Here is a 16885-nt window from a genome sequence, read left to right as displayed (position 1 = left end):
TGAGCCATAGTCAACATGACATGCATTCACAAAAAAAAAAAAAAAAAAAATAGCAATGAATTGCACAACCTCTGCTCTGATATTTATCCTTATAAGGTTGTTGGGATAGAAAATGCAGCTGTGTTAAATGGTAATGATATTGATATCTGTCTCCAATGCCTGTCAATTTGATACTCTATTAAAATCTCACTTGTGGACTTAAACCTCATAAATTTATTAAGGAGACTAAAATGCCCTGTTTTCAGATTGCTAAGCAGTAATTCTCCTTTCCCCTTCAATTTCTTTTTCTCTAAATTTGTAATCCAAAAATCAGAGAAGCCAAAACCTCATCACTATGGAGATATTCATGTGTCTTTTTCTCTAGAAAATAAGTCTGTGAACTGCACACAACAGTGTAATTGACTCTCTGGTGCAGCTGCCATTGGGTCTTTCCTATAAGAAATCATATTAGCCTTCCTTTTAAATGTGTTCAGGGTAATAAGTCATCCTTGACATTCACCATTCATACAACAAAATGTCTGTGTTACTAAATCAGCCCCAAGCTTATCAAATAATTAATTCCAGATTTGTAAGTGACACAGATGATGTCAGGTTTTTGTATTAAGTAGGACCTTGATCCCCAGCATTTACTGGTTGCAATCCTTTTACTAACAGATAACATCTGCCAATGAGTAATACTTGGTTCCAGGGAAGAACAGCTTTTAGTGATTTTATTCCTGTGAAGTTTACTATGTTGACAATGCTTTAAGCCAAATGCTTTTGTTTAACCGCCATAAAGCAAGAAATTGCTGTGCAAACTCTTTAACACTTTTTTAAGCCTTAAGGGGATCACATTTAAGAATAAGAAGACTTCTATTCAGTCCTTGGAGGAGGAGGAGGAATCCTTGTCTGAGGAGGCCTTACAAACAGCTATGAAAAGAAGAGAAGTGAAAGGCAAAGGAGAAAAGGAAAGATATAGCCATTTGAATGCAGAGTTTCAAAGAATAGCAAGGAGAGATAAGAAAGCCTTCCTCAGTGATCAATGCAAAAAAATAGAAAAAAGAGAATGGGAAAGACTGGAAATCTCTTCAAGAAAATTAGAGATACCAAGGGAACATTTCATGCAAAGTCCATACCATGGACTTAACAAAAGCAAAAGATATTAAGAAGAGGTGGCAAGAATACACAGAACTATAAAAAAAAGATCTTTATGACTCAGATAACCACGATGGTGTAATCACTCACCTAGAGCCAGACATCCTGGAATGCAAAGTCAAGTGGGCCTTAGGAAACATCACTACAAACAAAGCTAGTGGAGGTGATGGAATTCCAGTTGAGCTATTTCAAATCCTAAAATATGATGCTGTGAAAGTGCTGCACTCAATATGCCAGCAAATTTGGAAAACTCAGCAGTGGCCAAGGACTGGAAAAGGTCAGTTTTCATTCCAATGCCAAAGAATGCTCAAACTAGGGCACAATTGCACTCATCTCACATGCTAGCAAAGTAATGATCAAAAGTCTCCAAGCCAAGCTTCAACAGTATGTGAACCATGAACTTCTAGATGTTCAAGCTGGATTTAGAAAAGGCAGAGGAACCAGAGATCAAGTTGCCAACATCTGTTGGATCATCGAGAAAGCAAGAGAGTTCCAGAAAAGCATCTACTTCTGCCTTATTGACTATGCCAAAGCCTTTGGCTGTGTGGATCACAACAAACTGTGGAAAATTCTTCAAGAAATGGGAATACCAGACCACCTGACCTGCCTCCTGAGAAACCTGTATGCAGGTCAAGAAGCAACAGCTAGAACTGGACATGGAACAACAGACTGGTTCCAAATAGGAAAAGGAGTACATCAAGGCTGTATATTGTCACCCTGCTTATTTAACTTATATGCAGAGTACATCATGAGAAACGCTGGACTGGATGAAGCACAAGCTGGAACCAAGATTGCCAGGAGAAATATCAATAACCTCAGATATGCAGATGACACCACCCTTATGGCAGAAAGTGAAGAAGAACTAGAGCCTCTTGATGAAATTGAAAGAAGAGAATGAAAAAGCTGGCTTAAACTCAACATTCAGAAAACTAAGACCATGGCTTCTGGTCTCATCACTTCATGGCAAATAGATGGGGAGACAATGGAAACAGTGACAGACTTTAATTTGGGGGACTCCAAAATCACTGCAGATGGTGACTGCAGCCATGAAATTAAAACACGCTTGCTCCTTGGAAGAAAAGCTATGACCAGCCAAGACAGCATATTAAATAGCAGAGACATTACTTGCCAACAAAATCCGTCTAGTTAAAGCTGTGTTTTTTCCAGTAGTCATGTATGGATGTGAGAGTTCGACTATAAAGAAAGCTGAGCACCGAAGATTTGATGCTTTTGAACTGTAGTGTTGTAGAAGACTCTTGAGAGTCCCTGGACTCAGTCCATCCTAAAGGAAATCAGTCCTGAATATTCATTGGAAGGACTGATGCTGAAGCTGAAACTCTAATACTTTGGCCACCTGAAGTGAAGAACTGACTCATTTGAAGAGACCCTGATGCTGACAAAGATTGAAGGCAGGAGGAGAAGGGGACCACAGAGGATGAGATGGTTGGTTAGCATCACGAACTCAATGGACATGAGTTTGAGTAAACTCTGGGAGGTGGTGATGGACAGAGAGGCCTGGTGTGCTGCAGTCCATGGGGTTGCAAAGAGTCAGACATGAATGAGTGACTGAACTGAACTGATTCAATCCTCTTCATGGACTCACTTCAGAAATTACCAGTGAGCTCATTGCCTTTATATTTTGGATAATATCATTCTATTGAGTAGGAACTAGACATTTTATGCCAGGGCCAGATGGGGAAGACTTTGAGTTATGAATTCTGTCATCTGTATCATAAAAGAAGGGATGAAAATACTCCCAAATTAGCCAAGTATCTTACTGTTGGAGTGGGAGGTCACAGATAAGCAAGGGGAGAATCTGCAATGATCTGTGAGTATTAAATTTGGAAAACTTATTATCAATTGATGTTTAGCCAAGTATAGACACAAATGGTTATATACAGAGATATTTATAGATATTTATTAATATATAGGAGTTAGTATATACACAAGTATTTCCTTGCTATGTCAACTGAGAGGACATAGAGGCAATGACACCCTGTTAGTAACCAACATTCTGTCACCCAGATCTTGTTTTCTAATTCCATTCTCCAATGAAAAGAAGCAGACTCCTTGGAGAAATTGCTGATTGTAGGATTTTGTGGCAGGAGGGCGGGGGTGTGCACAGGGGAGTGTGGGGAGAGTATAGTTGATTTACAGTGTTCTGTTGGTTTCAGGTTTAGAGCAAAATGATTCATATATTCACCCTCTTTTAGATTCTTTTCTCATATAGCTTATCATAAATATTAAATAGAGTTCCCTGTGCTATACAGTAGACCCTTGTTGATAATCTCCTTTATATATATGGTAGTAATCTGCTTTATATATAGTATATATAATCTACTTTTTATATACTACTCTAGTATATAGTAGTATATAGCATTTATGTTAATTCCTACCTCCTAATTTATCCCACCCACCTTTCCAATTTGGTAACCATAAGTTTGTTTTCCAAGTCTGTGAGTCTGTTTCTGTTTTGTAAATAAGTTCATTTGTATCTTTTTTATTTAGACTTCACATATAAGTTATATCATACTTGTTTTTTTCTGACTTACTTCACTTAATATGATAATCTCTAGGTCCATCCATGTTGCTGCAACTCAAGTCTGGGCTTTGAATAAAAAATGTAAAAGATGAAATTGGAACATCTTATAATGCCAGAAGGTTAGAAAGTGCTAAAAACAAAACTACAGAATAATGAGATCATGTCAAAGGAATATAGAAGCCAACTGAAAAAAAGTTCTAGATAACCAAAACTGTTAACAATTTGAGCAGTGAAATAGTATTGGATGGAATGCATGTGTGCTATGTTGCTTCAGTTATGTCTGACTCTTTGCGAACCTATGGACTATAGCCCACCAGGTTTCTCTGTCCATAGGATTCTCCAGGGAAGAATGTTGGATTGGGTTGCCATGTCTTCCTCCAAGGGACCTTCCTGACTCAAGCATCGAATCCACGTCTCAAGTCTTCTGCATTGGCAGGCAGATTCTTTACCATTGGCCCCACCTGGGAAGCCCAGTATTGGATTATAAACCAAAATATAAAATAAACATTCATGAATCCATATTGATATAAATAAATGATTGAATGAATAAATGGGGGAGAAATGACAAGTGTCCTATGAAGAAGAATTCCAAATAATCAAATAATTCAGGTAGATAACTCATCCTCAAGGAGGTGAAGTGTAACTACCCACTTCTAAATGTAAGCTGAACATGGTATAGAAAGAGGGGGAAAGAGTAACCTGGCAAACTCTACCTCAGCCATGTGATGAAGGTTAACATAGCAGTGATGAGCATACTGATAGCATGTGTTCTTGGTATAATAAGAATGGAACTTGTCCTCTATGGTCTTTGAAGAACCTATCACCTAGTCTAATCATGAGGAAAACATCACACAAGCCCCAATTCAGGAATGGTTTTCAAAACATTTGGCTAGTACTCCTCAAAACTGTCAAGCTCATTGAAAGTAAGGAAAATCTAAGAAACTATTATAGGTACAAGGAACCTACATGACAGCTAAATATTATATGATATCCTGGATGGAAATCCTAGGACACAAAAAAGGATAGTGTGTTTAAAATAAGGAAATATGAATAAAGTATGGGCTTGAATAATGTATTAATATTGGTTCATCCATTATGGCAAATAAATATACCATAGTAATATAAAATGTTAATAACTGATGAAAGTGGGCCTATAGCTTATAAGAACTACATACTATCCTAACAATTTTCCTATAAAAATCTAATTTTGTTGTAAAATTTTAAAGTTTGTTTTAAAACTCTCAAATTTATTCTTTTTATTATTCAGATGGACTTTAGTTAGATGTCAATATTTTTGTGACATCTAAGCTAAATTATCTTCTGACGCCCCATAGATTTGTGAGTTAGTTCTTCTAAGCCCTTTAATCAAAGCTTTAATTTTACCCTTGGAGAAGGAAATGGCAACCCACTCCAGTATTCTTGCCTGGAGAAACCCATGGATGGAGGAACCTGGTGGGCTACAGTCCACGGGGTCGCAAAGAGTCGGATATGACTGAGCAACTTCACTTTAATTTTACCCTGAAAATGGTCTTTCTACTTGTTAGGGAAATATTTTCTAAGTTGTTCACATGCTATTGTTTGGGTTATTACACCATCTCTGATAAAAAGAGTTTGACTGTCAGTTTTATTATTGATAAAACTCTATTATGATTATCCTTCTAAAAACACTCTAAACTCTGGTCATCTTCACTGAGTATGGTAATGAGGGTGGAATGTATCATTGCAAGTCTAATTCTGCCCATTATACTCCTGCCTCTCCATTTATGCTAGGCTAAAATGTTATTTGAACTGGAAGATCATTCTATAACCTTCAGATTACTGCTGGGTGGCTTCGGCAGAAAAGGAATTACCAATGCATTAAATTTGAATTAGCTCTGAGAAATCATGCAGATGTATGCACAGAACATTATAGCAATACTGTCTCCCAGGCACAGCAGAATTGCTTTTATGCAGTTTTAAAGAATCACTTGAGCAACCCTTAAATTGCACACATGATGAAGCTGAGCCAGCATCTTCTGTTTAAAAAAAAAAAATGCAGCCCAAATCTGGCCTTTCAGGGAGCTGTCTTTCAGAGAAACCTGATCACATTGGGACTGCTGCTGAGTGGACTGTTTGTGTTTCAGCCCCAGCATATTAGAGTGTCCTGGCAGAGTGACTGCCGAAGTGTCACTTAGACTAATGATTATGAATTATGCAGAGGGTCATATCCTCTTAGTTACAAGTCATTTACATGGCCTCCCTCTAGACTGCCTAGCCTGGTTCAATGTTATTTTCCTCCTACTAGGAAATAACTCATTGAATAGATGTTCAAAGTTGAATTTATTGACATTCTATTTTTCTTCCATAATGCCAAGCTTGCAAAACAACCAAATGAAAAAAAAAAGAAAAAGAAAAAAACACTTACCCTCAGTGAAATTATAGCAGTAACAAGTCTTGGTTTATTTTTTTCCCTTTAGTCTGTCAGAGTGGTTCCTATTTTAAAGGTTTGCCAGTTCTGATATCTCACCCTCTGCCTTCCTCTTCTATCTTCACTGAAATTGAAAAGATAGTGTAAAGAAGTATGCAAGGAAAAAAGGGAGAATGTAGTTGATTCTGAAATCAGCACATCTCAACGTTTAAAGATACATACTATTTCAGTGAACAACTTGGGGGGGTTGAGGGGAGTGGGTATAGTTGGAAAACCAGAGAATCTCCTCCTTGAAATTAAAAAAGTCTGTCAGATTTAACAATGTGTTTTATAAATCTGAGGCCTTGAGCCTATGCTTAAGATGAAAGGGACAGGTCATAGATAATTCTGTACGTTTTAAGAAGCAACTTATTAAGCATGACTACAGAGATGGGTGTGGAACTCAGCTGGAATACATGCATCTGCATTTGTGCTGCTGGCTGAACTTAGATTTCAGTGGAAAATATGAGGAGTATTGACCTGTCCCAGAAAGTGGGCCATCCATGGTCAACTTCAAAGTCATAGGCTGTTTTTCACAATAAAACCAGCCTGGAGCAGGACAAAGAGTTTTTTCCAAATCGACTGAGCAGATTTTGTGTCTTGAGAGCTAACTAGGACAGAACCTCTCAAGATTCCATAACCAACCTCAGGGCCAACAAGCCTTGTTGTTATTGATGTGGCGGATGCTGATTCAGCCATACAAAATGCCATTCAACACAACTTCCATCCAGGGCAGCTACCCCTGACAACTAGATTTGAAAAGAGGCCCTTGCTACCTTGCTAAATGACAAGGGTCGAGTAAAGATAACAGGAGAGTGCTCTGAAATGCTGTTCACACTTCCAACAAGTTACTTGACATAGGTGGTAGAATGATGCGGTGATGGCATCACTGTTCCTGAGGGATCTGCAGTGTCCTTAGAGACTCTTGGGACATACAAATGCCTCCCCAGTAGTACAGCAAGAAGTTAACTGTCAAACTGCACCAGGTAGATCTCATTCCTATTGTCCCTTTGTGCCCCAAAAATAAGCCCAGAAAAGCTCCCAAAGGGCAACTTGTGCCAGAGCAGTGGAGTTAAATGTCACTTAAAAACCTTCCTTGGCAGGATAATTCATTGAGATAACAGCCAGAAGGAGTTTATCTCTGCTCCAGCAGAACTATTCTGCTCCAACACAAAAAAATCTTACAAACCCTCTGAGAGAAAATTGGAGCTGCAAAAATGACCTTTGGGCTGACAGCTCTGCCCCTCCACAGCTCTCCACCTCCTTTCCCTTTCCTCTACCTCAGGGTCACACTGCCTCTCTGCCCTTCCTCAGAAAAGTCCAGCTTGCTCCAACCAGCACGTGTGCTTGGAAGTTCTTCCCTCAGGTGACCATCCACAGGTCTCTGTCCTCATTCCCTTCAGGGCTCAGCTGAAATGTCATTACTGACATGTTCTGGGACTTCCCTATAACAAAAATCCCAACCCAGACGTAACCTGGCCCCTTGCAACTGCTTTATTTTTCTAAATAATGTTCTTCTCCCACAACTGCACAGTATATTTTCCTTATTTGTTCATTTTTAACTCATGATAAAAATGTCAAATATACAAGTGGCAGGGACTTTTAACTCACTGCATTATTACTAGAATCTAGGAAGTGCCTGACATATAATGGGTACTCAACAACATTCATTGAGTAATTAAGACTAAATTTTAATGTGTGTTTTCTGTCTGTGTTTGCCCCTTCTCAGCCTGACATCCCTCTACCCCTGACCCTCTCCACACACATTCATACGCATACATGTATTCAGCTCAATGAGCTTTGCTGTTGATAGAGATCAGGAAAATGCTGTTGTCAGACACATCATAGACACAAGTTTCTCAGATGCAAAAGAAGTGCTTCTTCCTATCAAAAATAAACAAAAACTCTTGAGCACTGAAGTAAGAAACAAATGTCCAGTGCCCTTTACCTGTGGCACACAAGTGTTGTGGAGCATTTGTATAGGGACCCTGTCCCATAAGCATTCCCTTGGGCACATAAACTCAGTTCCATACTGAGCCACCAGGGAAGTCAACATCTTGTAATATAGAGATCTATGCAATATATGGGGACACCCCTCGTGGCTTAGATGGTAAAGAATCCACCTGCAATGTGGAAGACCTGGGTTGGGAAAATTCCCTGGAGAAGGGAATGGCTACCCACTCCAGTATTCTTGCCTGGAGAACCCCTATGGACAGAGGTGCCTGGCAGACTGCAGTCCATGAGATCACAAAGAGTCAGACACAAGTGAGCAACTCAGCACACATACATACAACAAACGGTAAAGAGTTCATATTAGTGTATATGTTTGGTTATTCTGAAACCTAAATGAACTCTTGGGCCAACCCAATAATAATTTCATCATCTTTTACAGAGTCGTACATGGCTGAGTGACTAAAAGCCATGCATTTGTTGTAACTGACAGAGTTATTTTGAGTAGTCAACAGAAAAGAAAGTGACATGGTCCGTGTCTGCCATGGCTTAAAAAAAATGAGTTAGTAATGATAAGCATATGTGCCTTTATTTGCCATCCCTGCTTTAGTTTCCCGCAGCAATTTCAAGCTTGGGGATATATGAACTAGGAGAGTATATCCAAATCAGCGAGAGATGGGCACATGTCTGGTATGACAAGACATATTCAAAAATCACCATTGTATAGATATTTTTATTCATAGTATATCATTAATTTTGAAATTCAAAATAACATCCAAAAAATTGAGAGCTATAGTGCTTGACAGAGAAAGCAATGGATTTTTAAATGCTGAAAGACTTTGCTCTAGTCTAGATTCACCCATAACTTTCTTTTTGCATAATGTCTATGAATATACTTTAATAAGCATTAATCGAATACCTGTGAGTAAGTTACTTCACTGGACACTCTGTACAGTTCCCACAATCAAAGAGTTTGTAATTGCTGAATTAAGTGCATGTTCATATATTTTTATTTTATCTTGCAAAACTGAAACTCTACACTACCCGTTGAACACTTACTCTTTTCTTCCTCCTCCCGTTCCCTGACAAGTACCATTCCACTTTCTGTTTCTAAGAGTTTGAATACTCTAGAACCTCATAAAACTAGAATCATTAATTAACTGTCTTTTTGTGACTGATGTTTCACATAGCGTAACGTCGTCAAGGTTCACCCATGCTGTAACATACAACAGTGTTTCCTGTTTTAAAAGGCTGAATGATGTTTCGTTGTATGTATGTATATTCCACATTTTCTATATCTAGTCATTTGTTGATGCACATTTAGGTTGCTTTCACTTTTTAGCTGTTGTGAATAATGATGTGGTGAACATGTGTGCAATTATCTCTTCAAGATTCTATTTTCAATTCTTTTGAATATATACCCAGGAATGGGGTTGTTGGATCATATGGTAATTTTATTTTTAATTGGTTGAGGAAACTACATACTGCTTTCCATAGTGACTGTACCAATTTACATTCCCATCAACAATGCACATGGGGTTCAAATGTCTCTACATCCTCACCAACATTTTTTCATTTTCTGGCTTTTTCAGCTTTTTATTTTATATTGGAGTAGAGTTGATTAACAATGTTGTGTTAGTTTCAGGTGTAAAGCAAGGTGATTCAGTTTTACATATACATATATCTATTCTTTTTCTAATTATTTTCCCAATTAGGTAGTTACAGAATATTGAGCAGGATTCCTGGTGCTATACAATAAGTCCTTATTGGTTGTCCATTTTAATGTATATTAGGTGATACCTCATTCTGGTTTTGATTTGCATTTCCTTGATGATTAGTGCATAAGCATTTTCTTTCATATATCTGTTGCCTATTTTTTTCTTTTTTTCATATACCTGTTGCCTATTTCTTCATTGGAGAAGTGTCTATTCAAGTCCATGGACCATTTTTTAATGAAGTTATTAGGTTGTTGTTATTATTGAGTTGTAAAAGATCCTTATGTATTTTAGAGATTAACCCCTTATTGGATATATGGTTTGCAAAGATTTTCTCCCATTCTGTAGGTCGCCTTTTCATTCTTTTTTTGTTTTCCTTTCCTGTATAAAAGTTTTTCATTTGCTTGTTCATTTTTATTTTTGTTGCCTATGCTTTTGGTATCATATTCACAAGGTTAATGCCAAGACCAGTCCTTTCCTTATATTTTCTTCTAGGAGTTTTATTGGAAGGACTGATGCTGAAGCTGAAACTCCAATACTTGGCCACCTGATGCGAAGAACTGACTCATTTAAAAAAACCCTGGTGCTGGGGAAGATTGAAGGCAGGAGGAGAAGGGGACGACAGAGGATGAGATGATTGCATGGCATCCCTGACTCAATGGGTGTGAGTTTGAGTAAACTCTGGGAGTTGGTGATGGACAGGGAGGCCTGGCGTGCTGTGGTCCATGGGGTCAAAAAGAGTTGGACACGACTGAGCAACTAAACTGAACTGGGGGGTTTTATAGTTTCAGGTCTTGCACTTAAATTTTTAATGCATTTTAAATTGATTTTTGTGCATGATAAGATATCCAGTGGATGTATTTTGCAAGTGGATATCAGTATTTCCCAGCACCATTTAAGAGACTATTCTTTCCTGCATTGTATATTCTTGGCACCCCTGTTAAAGATCAGTTGACCATATATGCATGGATTTATTTCTGGGCTCTCTGTTCTGTCCCATTTGCTTTTGTGTCTGCCTTTGTGTAGTACTATGCTGTGTTGACTACTGAAGTTTTGTGGTATATATTGAAATCAGCTTTGTTCTTTATTCTCAGGATTTTTTTGCGCATTTGTGGTCTTTTGTAGTCCAATATGAATTGTAGAATTGTTTTTTTCTTTTCTATTAAGAAAAAATGTCATTAGGATTTTGATAGGGATTGCATTGAATTTATAAATTGCTTTTGGAAATATGGGCATTTTAACAATAAGTCTTCCAATCTATGTACATGGTATATCTTTCCACATTTCCATTTGTTTGTGCCTTGTATAATTTCTTTCATCAGCATTTCATAGTTTTCACTTTTCTATTTATATTTAGAAATAGTTCTCTATTTCTTCATTATTTAGTCTTGGTAGGTCGTATGTTTCTAAGAATTTATCCATTTCTTCTTTGCTATCCATGTTGTTGGCATGTGATTGTTCATAGCAGTCTCTTAGGATCCTTTTTATTTCTGTGGCATCATTTGTAATCTCTCCTTTCACTTCTTATTTTATCAATTTCAGTGTTCTTTCTTTTTTTCTTAGTCTAGTCAAGGATTTATCAGTTTTGCTTATCTTCTTAAAAGCTGTTAATTTTGTTGACTTTTTTATATCTTTATTTCATTTATTTCTGCTCTTATATTATTTCCTTTCTTCTACTAACTTTGGGCTTAGCATGTTCTTCTTTTTCTAGCTCCTTGAGGGGAAAATTAGGTTACTGATTTGAAATTTCTCTTCATTTTTAATATAGATACTTCTCACTATGAACTTCGCTGTTGGTACTGCTTCTGCTGATTGCCATATATTTTGGTATGCTGTGTTTTTATTTTCATTTGTCTCAAGATATTTTCTGTTTTCCCTTGTGATTTCTTCTTTGACTTGATTGTTTAAGAGAGTGCTATTTAATTTCTAGTTCATATTTTTTAAATGAATCTGTTAAAGACAATTATTTCAAACAGGCCTGAAGGAAAAAGAGACAGAGTTTTGAAATTCTCCAAATAACATGGAAATGCAAGTCCCTTGAGTACAATTTAATTTAGTGTACCTTACCTCAGAAATTTATGATAAGAACTACAAATCTGACCTGAAGAGGTTTTTAACCTAATATTATTTCTCTTTAATGTTTGCAAAATATATAAGACAAGCCTAGCTTCACCCTTTTCTGTGCGGTTCTAACTGGTTCCATTGTTCAGAGTCTAGTTCATCCTTACCCCTGAGTCCACCCTTTCTTATCCTGCCCAGATTCTTTGCTAACAATTACTAATTAAACACCTTTGGTCTCTGACTACAGCATGATTTTTAAGAGCTAGAGTATGTTTTTTTCTTTATTAATGAATATGAGACATATAATTATCTATGTTCTTGGTCTAGAAGGAGGAATAAGATATATAAATTGTAGTATCTGCCTCTAGGTAATATTAACTCATAGACTGATTGTATGTAGTGGACAATATCCAATTTTAGCAGTCAAATAAAATTCCAAGTGACTCATAGAAGCAAAATTTTCCTTTATAATGAGCATAATGATACTATTTGCATTTATTATTTCTGTTTATTAGTTCACTTGATTCTTTTTATAAAATCTTAGTAAGAGAGGCAAAGTTTTATTTTAGAATAAATGCTCAGCATATGCAGATTTAATATTTCTAGTGTTAACTTTTGAAAGAAGCCCTACATTCCATGACATCAAGTAACTAGCAATTTTGCTGGGAGATAAATTTCAACAGCACACCCTATAAGCCTTGTTCGTTGTAATGAGTAGGGTATGCTAGAGTGAGCCAGTGAGTGTAAGGAATCCTAATTGAAAGTAAATATCCAAAGACAAATGAACTAAGTTGTAACCTCACCCCCCACCATTAGAGTGGAATTCAGAAACCTTGAAAAAGCGTGATAGTATCAGGAGGAATTCCTTATGAATATCAAGATATAGACATGAAGATTCAAAGAGATAAACAATAACATGAGGAATCAAAGAGACAAATAGTTTCCTAAATCTTGTCAGGTTAAATGATAGTAAAGCTCTCACCAGCATCCTAATGCTACAATTCTAGACCAAAACAGTTTCTTCAGTTTCATGCTGAAATCAGCAGATACAAGCTAATATCATTGAAAAAAAAAAAAGAAAGAAATCCCTCTTTTAAAATCAGTGGACTAAATCAAACACCATTCTGACTTTGGGTGAAAAAGTGAAAGTGAAGTCGCTCAGTTGTGTCCGACTCTTTGCAACCCCATGGACTGTAGCCTACCAGGCTCCTCCATCCATGGGATTTTCCAGGCAAGAGTACTGGAGTGGGTTACCATTTCCTTCTCCAGAGGATCTTCCTGACCCAGGGATTGAACCTGGGTCTCCCATGTTGTAGGCAGACGTTTTACCATCCGAGCCACCAGGGAAGTCAAGTCATTCTGGCTTTGGGTAGGTTAATTAAATCCAAACTGCATGTTAGAACAGAGAACTGATTACAACCTAAGATACGTACCCTGGAGAGATCTATCTCTGTGCGATGGAATGAAGAAATGATGGTCAGAAGGAGATCAGAAATCTACACAGTGTGGAAGGAAATTTTAGCAAAACTTAGGGTTTTAGAGAAGCCATGAATTCATAATTTGGCTATAAGTTTGAAAACTGACATGACAAGAGGTACCATATGAAAAAGATGTACAGACAGAAAGTTAAAGACATTATGTAGGTAAAAACTCACAGAGGATCACCTCTGAGATAGGATCTGAGTAACTGAAAAACTCTATCAACTGGACCTTATTTCTCCAGTGCGGTATAGAAAGAAATATCTCTAGTTCATACCAGAGTTAAAGTGAGCTTTAAAATATGAAAGAAACTGAAAATCACTGGAAAAGCCTCATCTGAACCTACTTATCCCTTATTCCACATAGGTAATATCCCTAGACTCCCTCAGACTTCTAAAGTTTGGGTACATTTTAAAGTGCTTGCTCTGACTTTTACTAGGGAAGACATGGATAGAAGTTAGGGGGAAATATAAAAGAGAAATTAAAAAGCTAGAGTTATGTAGACTCTGGGGAAGACTTCTCTGTTTTTCTATATGCTTAAGTTGACTATTCAACGTTTTTACCTAAATCCAGAACCTCAAATTCAACATGTGAAATATTTGATGAAACATGCTTTTGCTACATCTGCTTTTTCTTTGTATTCCCACTTCAATGAGAGGAACTAGCATCTACCAATCTCCCAAGTTTAACAAAAACAAAAGCTGAACTTGCCTCTCTCCCTACTCCACATTCAATGAAAGACCCATTCCTTTAGATTCTTCACTACAAGTCTAGCTTGAGTCTAGTCACCCTACTGGTTCCTCTAGTCCAGCCCCATAAATTCATTCACCACACTGCTGACATAATAATCTTCTTAAAAATTTCATCCTGCCGATTAACTGTTTAAAGTCTTGAGGAATAGCCTAACTTATAAAAGATACGTTTTAGAGATTTCAGCCTATTGTAAATGGAGTAAAGTCTCTAATGATGATTTTCATGAGCATAGTTAAGTGCCTGGTCTCTAAAGTGGGCTGTTTAGTTCAAATCCAAATTGTATCAAGTTTTGTAACTCGGTGGGTGGGGGCAGAATTTTATTGTTTTCTTTCGTCTGGGCTTCCCTTGTGACTCAGACAGTAAAGAATCTGCCTACAATGTGGGAGACCTGGGTTCGATCCCTGAGTTGGGAAGATCCCCTGGAGAAGAGAAAGGCTATCCACTCCAGTATTCTGGCCTGGAGAATTCAATGGACTCTATAGTCCATGTCGCAAAGAGTTAAACATGACTGAGCAACTTTCACTTTCACTTTTGTCTGTAATTGAAATTATCAGCCAAGTGAATATGTTTGGATAAGTTTTTTTAAAAGGAGATGGAAAGAAGAGAATATCAAACAGAACATTATGATAAACTACCTAACAGATTTTGAAAATAACTAGATAAAATATAAATTTTAAAATTCTGAAATCTATAAAATAAATGTGTTAAGTTACAAATACAAAAAAAATTTAAAAAAATTATGTATACAGTACTGCAAACAAAATCCAGCAATATATAAAAATATAACACAACATGACAGAGTTAAATTTATAACCAGAGGTACTTGAAGATTGATTTTCCTAATTAGTGTTAGGAAAATGATTAATTACATTAATTATGAATCATATGATCACTCTGATAGAAGCAGGAAAATAGTTGATACAATTTAACTTCTAACCATAATTTTTAGAGAAATCTCCTAGCAGACCAGGAGTAGTATTAAACTAACTTAATTTGATAAAGAGCATCTAAGTAAAAAATCTGTAAACATCCTACTTATTGATGAAACACTGAAGTCGCTCCATTTATGTTTAAAAAAAAAAGGACAAATATCCCCCCAGATTATCATTTTTATCATAATTTAAAAGTAAGCAATATGCTAGGTTAAAAAATCCAGAAACAAGAATTAACTGCATTTCTATGTATCAGAAACAAATTATTTTTTTCAATTTCACTGAAAATGAAAGAAAACATGTCAGTGGAGGGATACAGCATGTTCATTGAGTAGAAGACTATATATTATAAAGAAATCAGTTGTCGTAATTTATCAATAATTCAATATAATTATAATTAAAATTCTGACAAGTTTTGGGTATGTACATATGGGTATGTGTAAGGAAATTGGGAAGGTGATTCTCAAGTGATACAGAAGTAATCAAGTATATCAAAGAAACTCATCAAGAAAAACAAGCTGGGAGGTCCTTATCATACCAGATATTCTGACTTATACTAATTGAATAGACAACCAATGAAACAGAATGGACAGAATAGAGAAGCAGATTAAGAACTAAAAGCTTCTACCTCTGTACTCAGCCCAGAAAATGAGAACAAAATCACTCCTTATTACCATTATTAATATGAATCTGCTTTCCACTTCATAGCATTTCCTCACTCTTCCAGGCTCTTCTGCCCAAGTGAATGGTTTGATTGTTTATTACAGGAATTTCCCCAGTGACCCGACAACTCTTAGATGGAAAACATCAACAGTTTAAACCTTAAGATTCTTTGAAACCCTTGCCTCAAAATCCTCCTCTGACTTTTTCTGCAATTCTGGATTATCATGATACTCATTCAATCCTAGCCAAGTCTCCATAGTGAAAGGGCAACCTTAAACCAAACTTCTACTTCTTAGTAACTTCTGGCTTTACTTTGTTCCATTCAAGATACTGCCAAAGCTATGTGACGTGGTGTTCTCCCATACCACAATAAGCAGTAAACTCAGATTTTTCTCTTCTGGGTGGTGATATTTCAAGAGCCCAGTTTTTTTGTTGTTGTTCAGTCGCTAAGTCATGTCCAACTCTTTGCAACCCCATGAACTGCAGCACTCCAGGCTTCCCTGTCCTTCACTATCTCCTGGAGTTTGCTCAGATTCACATCCAAATAGTCGGTGATGCTATCCAACCTTCTCCTCCTCTGTTGCCCCCTTCTCCTCCTGCCCTCAGTCTTTCCCAGCATCAGGGTGTCTTGCATCATGTGGCCAAAGTATTGGAGCTTTAGTTTCATCATTTGTCCTTCTAATGAATTTTCAGGATTGATTTCCTTTTGGACTGACTTGTTTGATCTTGCTCTCCAAGAATCACAATTCAAAAGCATCAATTCTTTGGCAAACAAAGAGTCTGCAGCAGTGCTAGTAACTATACAGTCGGTCTCCTTGACACTATTTTGGGAGTAAGTAGACCTTTTTAGGACATCTTCACACCCCTTAACACAATGTCTTGCTAGTAGTTTGTACCAAATTGACGCTCTCTGAGTTGAATCCATTCAGCAAATATCATAGCTCCAAGTGGCATACCTAGGTTACAGTGCCCAAGTTCTGCCTTCTTGCTAGGGAAGAAGTTGGTAATAAGGACTTCTGAGTCATGTTGTTCATCTCCTAATACAGATCTCCTAAGGTAGAGAATAGCAACAAAGGTCCTCACATGAATGTGAATTTAACTTTTGTCAAACCTCACAGTTTCCCAACTTGTGATATATCTCCCATCTAGAAGCTGGTATATGAAAGGAAATTAAATGCCTTTTGTAAATAACACCATGATAATGTTTTTA

The sequence above is a fragment of the Cervus canadensis genome, chromosome 4, assembly GCF_019320065.1.
Source record: "Cervus canadensis isolate Bull #8, Minnesota chromosome 4, ASM1932006v1, whole genome shotgun sequence".
Classification (NCBI taxonomy): Eukaryota; Metazoa; Chordata; class Mammalia; order Artiodactyla; family Cervidae; genus Cervus; species Cervus canadensis.
This window is presented reverse-complemented; position numbering follows the sequence as displayed.